This window comes from Crassostrea angulata, chromosome 8 (genome assembly GCF_025612915.1).
Source record: "Crassostrea angulata isolate pt1a10 chromosome 8, ASM2561291v2, whole genome shotgun sequence".
In the NCBI taxonomy this organism is placed as follows: Eukaryota; Metazoa; Mollusca; class Bivalvia; order Ostreida; family Ostreidae; genus Magallana; species Magallana angulata.
This window is the reverse complement of record NC_069118.1, coordinates 43,157,450-43,163,721: the sequence shown is the minus strand read 5'-3', so window position 1 is coordinate 43,163,721 and position 6,272 is coordinate 43,157,450. Positions and strand designations below refer to the sequence as shown.

The window sequence follows — 6,272 nt, the reverse complement described above, 5'->3', positions numbered from 1 at the left end:
TGATGAAAAATTAAAAAGAAAATAATTATTTACCGTTCTCTTTTGCCAGTTATACGACCATTAACTGCAACCTCTAAGGACTGTGGAATTTGATGTTAAAATAGAATCCAATGCATGCAATATATAACTTATGCTGAAAGCATTTAAATTTAGAACATACATGATTTAAACCTTTTTGTGTTTTTAAATATTAAGAAACATGTGTTCATATGTAATTGGTTAGTGTTGCTGAAGAAATTATGCAATATGTATTCGGTATCTAATTGTGCGTTTAAAATTATGTAATAAAAGCAAGCTCAGACATAATTTGTTCATTTGAGAAGGTTTGTTTTCTTTATGCAGGGTTATTTATAAACAACATATGCTTATGCAAGGCTATCTGACGTAATGTTACAACAATTAATCTGCGCTTAGTAAAAACAATGCAGGAACACTGAACATTTGAGAACTGATATAATTGAAACATTTTTTTTCTGTTCTGGAATAAGCAACACGCATCCAGATTTAGAGACCTAATTTTTTTAGTGCATTGTTTACTATAATATTAATGTGCTCTGACCATTTAAGATCGCTTGATAGATGTAAACCTAAGTGTTTGTGTGTTGTGATATATTCTAACTTACAATGCTGAAAAAATATGTCGGGTAGTTCATAGCTAGATTTTGAAGTAAAAAAGACAGCATTAGTTTTGTTTGGATTGAATTTAAGTAACCATCGACTAGACCACTGTTCCAAAATGTATAAATCATTATTGATATTGTGTTCAATGATAGATAAATCATGCGATGCATTTTGGATACAATTGTCATCTGCGAAAAGTCGACAAAATGATAACATATTTTGTGAGACATCATTAACATATATCAAAAAAGCAAGGGTCCTAACACAGAACCTTGCGGTACACCCGATTTTATACAAGTATTAGATGATAAAACATCTTTGTACATTACTTTTTGACTTCTATTACATAAATAACTTGTAAACCATTGTAAAATGTTGCCGGATATTCCGTAGGTTTCTAATTTAAAAAGTAGACCTTTGTGCCATACTATATCAAACGCTTTTGATAAGTCACAAAAAACAATACAACATGATTTCCCGTCATCAATACTTTTTACAATATTGTGATATGTTTCAATTAACTGGTACACAGTTAAGTTATGCTAAACAGTTCGCCGTAGAATTCACGTCATTTCTATTCAAAAGTAGTAAAAATTTCTCTAAAATTTCTCTAAAATTAAGACATTCAGTATAATAAAATAATTAGCGCCTGTTTGGGAGTATAACAGTTGAAATTGACACCCTTCGAAAACCATTGTCAACCTCCGCTTCGCGTCGGTTGACAATGGTTTTCTCGGGATGTCAATTTCAACTGTCTCTCCAAAACAGGCATTATTTATATAATATCACATTTAATTTCGTATTGGTACATGTAGGTACCTACAATGGCTGTTGGATTCTCCGTTTTGTTTAATTGGTTAAGGTATATGCATATGTACATGTACAACGGCCAGCAACATTTAGCAGAGGCACACTTACATATGCCTAACCAATACATGTAACTAAAGCTAATAATTTGGGAAAAAAATCTTAAAATAATTCATTTTGATTTATGCATTTGCTAACGCTTAGTCGACATAGTTGAAAACTTTTACAATACTGTGTATAAGTCATGTAATCTGAATTTGAAACTGACGTTTCATTATGCAATAAACGGTCTGTGTTACATTTTAAAGATTAAATAAAGGGGAGTCATATGAATGGAAGCAGCAGCTTGCAATCTATACATGTATAACGATAGCCACTGTTATCTTAAATAATTGATGAAATTTTTTCTTGATACCTTTTATCATTACGAAGGGTAGTCTCGTCTTATTTTATTTAACTTACTTTCTATCTCTATTTTTTTCAGTTGTAAAGTAAGAAGATGAGCATATATAGATAAAACAAACTAAAAAGGGACAATCTAAGGAGTTTTCATCTTAGCTATCCAAGTGTCCGATTCGTTATATATTTTCATATGATGAAATGAGAAGCAAATACATGGCTAGCGAAGATTAGAATAAGGACTCGGACACTTGTCTTGCGAATATGAGAGGCATCGGGTGAATTCGTATTTTGAAGAAAATGAGAAGTTCACCAGTGTACGAATTCTATAGCATGAAGAATAATGTTACATGAATATGTCTTTCCTGGACATTTTGTTTGGAAATTTGATAACCTTTCTTGATTGATCACACTGAAATGCGCGGCATATACACTATACGTAAACATCTTAAGTATTGTTTTGTTGGTTTTGCATTTTTGAAAGTGAGGGTTTAAATGGTGACACTGGGAGTAAAACTATATAATTCTATATATCTTAGCATTACATTACATTTACAGTAGAGCTCTGTCTTTTTAAAAACTCACGAAATTCACAATTTGTTTAAAACAAAATCTCTAATTTCTCTAAATCGTGCACTTGCTCTTTTGCTTAATGACAGATTATAAAAGCAAGATTTAATAATAGTTTATGAATACCCATTGGTACAATACAACATATATTCCCCCATACCATAACTCGTTGGACTCGAAGGACTGAAACCAGGACACAATTTATGTAAAGTCATTATGCATTATCTAAATAAAAATTGTTGATGCTCATAATCAGTAAAATAAAAAAAAGAATACCAAGGAATTACAAGCTATCGAAATAGCCAACAGAACATCCCTGCTGAAGGCAGAAACCGGTATGTCATCAAAACGAGAACATATTCTTTATAATGCAAGTAATCGGTTGTAAAATTAATGTGACCCGTTGAGATGTTATGACGCATTTCTATTCCCGTCTTTACAAAATTATGTCATGAGTAGTTAATGATTATTTAATTTTTTTTCAGGTAGCAGTATACATTAAGACATAAACTCGTGAATCAAGTTACTGACGCTGCTTTTGTTATAACCACTGAATTCGTCTATTCCCCGCAGCAATTTATGTAAATATCAAAGTTATCTTTAAAGATACATACTGCACTTTTTTTCAATTTTTTGGTAGCAGAAGTCCGTTTGGTTAAACTTTAACGAAAAATGAGGAAAAATCTTGCTATTCCAGAAAAAAAAAAACAAGTAGTTCAGAACTCAGAAATGTCAGTCTAAGGAATAAGAAAACAAAAACATGATTTGACACTGTACAACGTTTCATTTCGGTCTGTTGACGACGTATGTCAAATGCTAATTTGTTTTATATAAATTCAATCATATTATTTATCTTGTATTTTGTCACAGAAACATTAATGTGGTTTAATTCTTAACTTCATCCCAAACCGAAATACTCATTGACAGTCTTATGTCATATAATTTTTTTAATAAGTTTTGGTTGTCAAAACTAAGAAAAATCCGCAGATTAATAGGTATGTCTAACAGCTAATTTCAATTGGTAATGATTTCCCTTGTTTATCGTGTTAACTTTTAGTATCTAATTAGAAAGCTTTGAAACGTATTTGGCGCTCTGTTAACATCTCATGAAAAAAAAACGCAACACAAAAACCAAAATTAGTAAGGAATACTGATATACCAAAAATATCTAGGAAGTAATAGGCTTTGTAATCACCATATTCACTGTTATTATCAAATAACAATCAGCAATAGCGTAAAGACAGTAAAATTAAATATAATTTTAAAACTCTAACACTAGAATGCAGTCTTTGGAAACTTAGAACAGCTATATATGCAGCAGCTATACCCATATGCATACATCAAACTGCATTAAACGACCAATTTACAAGGTTGTTTTCATAAAACAGAAAAACCTGGTATAAGAAGAAACCTGCGTAATTGTTCTATAATTAAATTAAAACAGCAGTTCATATTATTGTCTAATTTTTATCATTATATAATAAATTGTATGCGATGTATTAAATGTATGAATTACGATACATCATATATGCACGAGGGTCAGCCCAGAGCAGTATCGCAATGCATATTAATGACAGTTCATACTTTTTTAACTGTAGATTACGCAAAGTTTCAAATCACAATGGATGTTTTCCGTTATGCTCAAGTTGAAAAAAAAAACAACCTTGAATTCTATATGCTTTGGTTTTGTTGTTTGCAAGCTGTATGCGTTTTTTTTTATCTTAAAATAAGACACTGATATAACGATATCCCCTGTATCAAATATTAATTTGAAATCGGAATAACTAAACACTGGAACATCAAACATGTAACTATAGTGTGATGCGTTTTGGAATCTGATATGCAGTACATTTTCTTAATATCAAGGACAATTATCATTAAAGATTAGACTTACAAAATCATTGCCTGATGTCCATTTCTTAAGGTATTTTATTGTATAATAAATAGTTGTAGAATTTTGATTATCATTACATAATTATATATAAATATAATAATATGGTCAACTATATTGCATTTAAGAGTGAATTTCCATTTTGATAAAAAATCTACAACATGACTAAATTTTGCATAATAACATTCCAATTTTTTTTTTAGATTAATCAAGATGTTAGATATTCTGATTTTTTTGTTTAAGTTAAAACAACATGCAATTAACAAAATTCTTAAAAGTCTGCTTTGAAAGACCTTCTACATTATTTTGAATAATGACAGTTTTTGGGATGATTTCATTTCAAGCTGTGCTTGTTTGTTTTGATATCATTATAGATGAATTTCAAAATCATGACTGACCCCAGAAATGCATACCATTTTTGTTTTAGATAATGTGATTATAAAAATAGCGGGTGAGTTTCACACAGTGCACATAATCTATTGCTGCATCAAGAAGAGAGTCATAAGGTACGATGGAGGTAGCCAATTTCAAAGTCCTGGTAAGTCTTACTTGTATCTCAATTTCATTTAACAATTTTTTGTCTTTGAAAACAATATACTACACGTATTCAACATTAGTGAATTTCAAAAAAATGATACACGTATTTATAGATCTGGATATATAATGAAGACTTATAGACTCATCACTCTCTATCTTGTACAGATGAATTCTTTTTGGTTAAATATTTTTTTTTAGCTTAATTACTTGTTACTGAATGTAGTCATTGATATTTTTATATTTTTTTAATGAAATAAATGTTCGTTTTTAAAACTACACTACTTTGGGTGTTCGGGTTTGGTGAAAAGGGTCAGGAAATACGTGATTAGGTTACCTTGTGCTAAGGTTATTTTACAGTAACATCATTTACATATAAATCTTAACATGAAAAAAAATAACCTTACCGGAGCCAGTAATTTGAAACATGATATTAATAGTAAATAATTAAGTAAGTTTCAATGTTTGAAAATTCCTGCGATGAATAAAAAAAGATGAAAACGTTTGGAAATGGGACAGTTTAATCAGAAGAAACGAACGAAAAAAGTGTGCATCTTCTTCTGACTAAAAGCTTTATTTACATAACTACTTTTACTTTTAAATAACTGACAAGTAGCAAAAGAGGTAAAAGCATATTGAGTAAAAAAAAAGTCCGTCTTCTCATTTAGATTTTTTGTTAAGATAGTGTGTGCATCTGTTTACAATGTATTTGTTCTATTATTAGATCACTGTTCTTCTCATCTGCGGACTAATGACATGTCATATCGCGTCTGGAATTTGGGCCAGTCGAAATGGTTTGTTTGATATGTTTTTTGTAAGCAACATGAATTTCGATAGTTTTCTTTATATAAGTAGATACCATAACAGTGATGGTATGAGATTCCAATGCTATGCTATGAGATTGTAATGCTATGCCAAGGGATTTCAATGCATTGCTATGGTGTATGTTGTAAAATATATGCTCAAACTTTCTTTAAGTGAACGCAGACAAATGTGACCCGGTTTTGATTATTCAATGTGTAATTGCTTGCCTTTATCAACTATGAATATTTGATGTAGGTGTATATTTGAAAAAGAGAAACGCACAGACGTGTGATGCGTGTCGCTTTGGTGACAAAGGGAGAAACTTAATGGAAAAGAACCAAAAAAGGGAAAATAATATCATGTGAAAAATACTTTTGAATTTTTTCTCTAATGATCCTGTATCATGCTTTATGAGAAATAAATGCAGTATGGTACATGTAGTTTAGATGTTTGCATTATTATTTTAAACATTTGAATTAATTCGTTTGTTGTAGTTCTGGTGTGTGTATTTTGTTAATGTTATTGGAGTATTTAAATTTGACAATCATATTGACATTGACGATGTCAAATAGAATGCTCTGTTTAAAAAATCCATATCAATTATATCTTATCTTGAGGAAAATAAGTTAAAAGTATTAACTTTGAA

At 30.1% G+C, this 6,272-nt stretch overlaps 1 long non-coding RNA gene across 1 annotated transcript; it reads left to right on the top strand.

Moving 5' to 3' along the window:
• The first annotated feature begins 4,710 nt into the window (after nucleotides 1-4,710).
• Nucleotides 4,711-5,974, top strand: LOC128159031 (uncharacterized). Its single transcript, XR_008240083.1, has 3 exons — nucleotides 4,711-4,826; nucleotides 5,547-5,616; nucleotides 5,882-5,974. It is a non-coding gene; the product is annotated as an uncharacterized LOC128159031 (long non-coding RNA).
• Nucleotides 5,975-6,272: the final 298 nt, after the last annotated feature.